General features: G+C 44.8%; 1 non-coding gene across 1 annotated transcript; it reads right to left on the bottom strand.

The window, feature by feature from the left end:
- Nucleotides 1-1,876: 1,876 nt before the first annotated feature.
- On the bottom strand, nt 1,877-2,008 carry LOC127491251 (small nucleolar RNA SNORA81). Its single transcript, XR_007919837.1, has one exon. It is a non-coding gene; the product is annotated as a small nucleolar RNA SNORA81 (small nucleolar RNA).

Below are 2,008 nucleotides of genomic sequence, written 5' to 3'. Positions count from 1 at the left end.
GCCACAAAGAAAAAGCCAAAAGCCTAGGTCTTTCTGATTCAAGAGCCCGCGTTCTCAGGCACGGCTGCCACTCTTTTCCGTTGTCTCTGGAGTCCTCCCAACCTAGATCCCGGCGCCAGCCTTGCCACTCGCTGGCTGTGGGACCTGAGCGAGTGACTTCCAGTCTCTGAGCCACAAAGCAGAGACGCCAATCAAGCTGCTTCTCAGAGCTAAGTGCAAGCAAATCCATCCATGGAAAGGGTCACACGCACAGAGCCTGGCCCCAAGAAGGGGCCACGACATGGCGGTTGGATGAATGAGGGTCTGTGTACAGGAGGTTCATGGCATACCCAAAGAGCACCCGCTCTTAGTGGCTGGCAAAAGCCCTGGGTGGCACCAGGACTGGGGCTGTGAGCACACAGGAAAGATGCTTCCAGCCTCATCTCAGGAGAAGCCAGTCCCTGTGTGCTTCCTGCTGCCGGTGGGACACCCAGCCTTCCTTCTGGCTAACAGCCACAACAACCGTAACTAACGTACCGCCATTACTGGCACCGATGGAGCGCTCACACCAGGCCCATTCTGCTCTAGGGCCTTGGCGCCTGTTTTGTTCTCACAGCAGGCTGGCGAGCAGGTGCATTCCAGAACAGGAAGAGGCTTAGTGGGTCGCAGGACATGTGAAGTTGCCTGTAGGTGTCCTGGGCCCATCTAGAGAACAACTATGTCCCATGTTTTAGGCTAATTTGATGCTCTGGAGTCTGGTGATGTACCCCCAGTAGGTCTGAAATTTATGTTAAGAAAACTGACTTCTAAAAATCACCAAGGATGTCTTTTCTCTGCCACCCTGATGACAAGTAAAACACATTTACTGTGGAAAATTTGGAAAATAGTAGATAACAAAACGACACAGCCACACATACCCCCAGTGCACAGAGAATATCCTCTGGTTCACATGTGTCTTGTATGTTTCCATTCTGTTTTCTCACCATGTTTTACACAGTTGGAATGACTCGTTTGTACAATTTTATACCCTTACTTCCCGTAAGTACCTCCCCATTACCAGAAACTCTGTGATAGCATCATTTTGATTGTGACCAATGTCATTGAACGTACGTAACCACTCCCCCAACAGGCACATTGAGCCAGTTGTCCGTGCCCCGGTGGAGACTCCTAGGCCTACAGCTCTGCTTATATTTTTGTTATCTTGGGACAGATTATTTATGATGGCATTACTGAGTCAAATGACCTGCACATTTTTAAGACTCTCAAAAGGCACTGTCAAATCTATATTTAAGAATGTCAAATTTGATCCACTCTTGCCAACACTATTACCATTTCTTATAAGTGTTTGTTAATTTGATAAGTGACATTTTTCTTATTGTAAATTAGTAAATCTTCCTTTGCTAGTAAACATGGCATTGTTTTTCAGCCTTGCTCCATGATTTTATCAGTGAATTTGTGGGGTGACAGCAGCAGAGTCCCTGCTACATCAAACAGCTTGGTTTTGAATCCTGACTCCCCACTTATAACCCATGTGATCTTGGGATGATTCCTGAGCTTCTCAAAGCTTTGCTTTTCCGCATCTGTCGTAGAGACGACAACAATAGCTCCAACTCAGAGGGTCTTTGTAAAGAATGAATGAGACAGCTCATGCAAACTACACCTGGAATATAGTAAGTGCTCAGGAAATCAGAGCTACTTGGATTTCTTCTTTTGTTAATATTCATTCATGCCACAGTTCTCATTGTTCTTTCGGGATCTTAATATCTTTCTTAACCATTTAAAGAACTCTTTAATGTAAAGGACGCTCAGCACTTGGTCACATTTGTTGTGAATATTTTTTTTTCAAAGACAGTCAGTTTATTTTCAGTATGATCAGTCATGAAATTTACTCTCAAAAACATATTGCACCAAATTTTAAGACAAAGGACATTGGACATTAAGAAAGAGGTCCACCCCAGTCTTTACAATCTAGTGCAGGTGAATATTTTTTAAGTGGGCATTTCAAGCTGCATTCTTTCTGCTGTGATGG

Source organism: Oryctolagus cuniculus, chromosome 11 (genome assembly GCF_051225735.1).
Source record: "Oryctolagus cuniculus isolate XC-2025 breed Fujian yellow rabbit chromosome 11, ASM5122573v1, whole genome shotgun sequence".
NCBI lineage: Eukaryota > Metazoa > Chordata > Mammalia > Lagomorpha > Leporidae > Oryctolagus > Oryctolagus cuniculus.
Note: the sequence above shows the minus strand (reverse complement) of the source record. Positions and strands in the feature narration are given on the sequence as shown.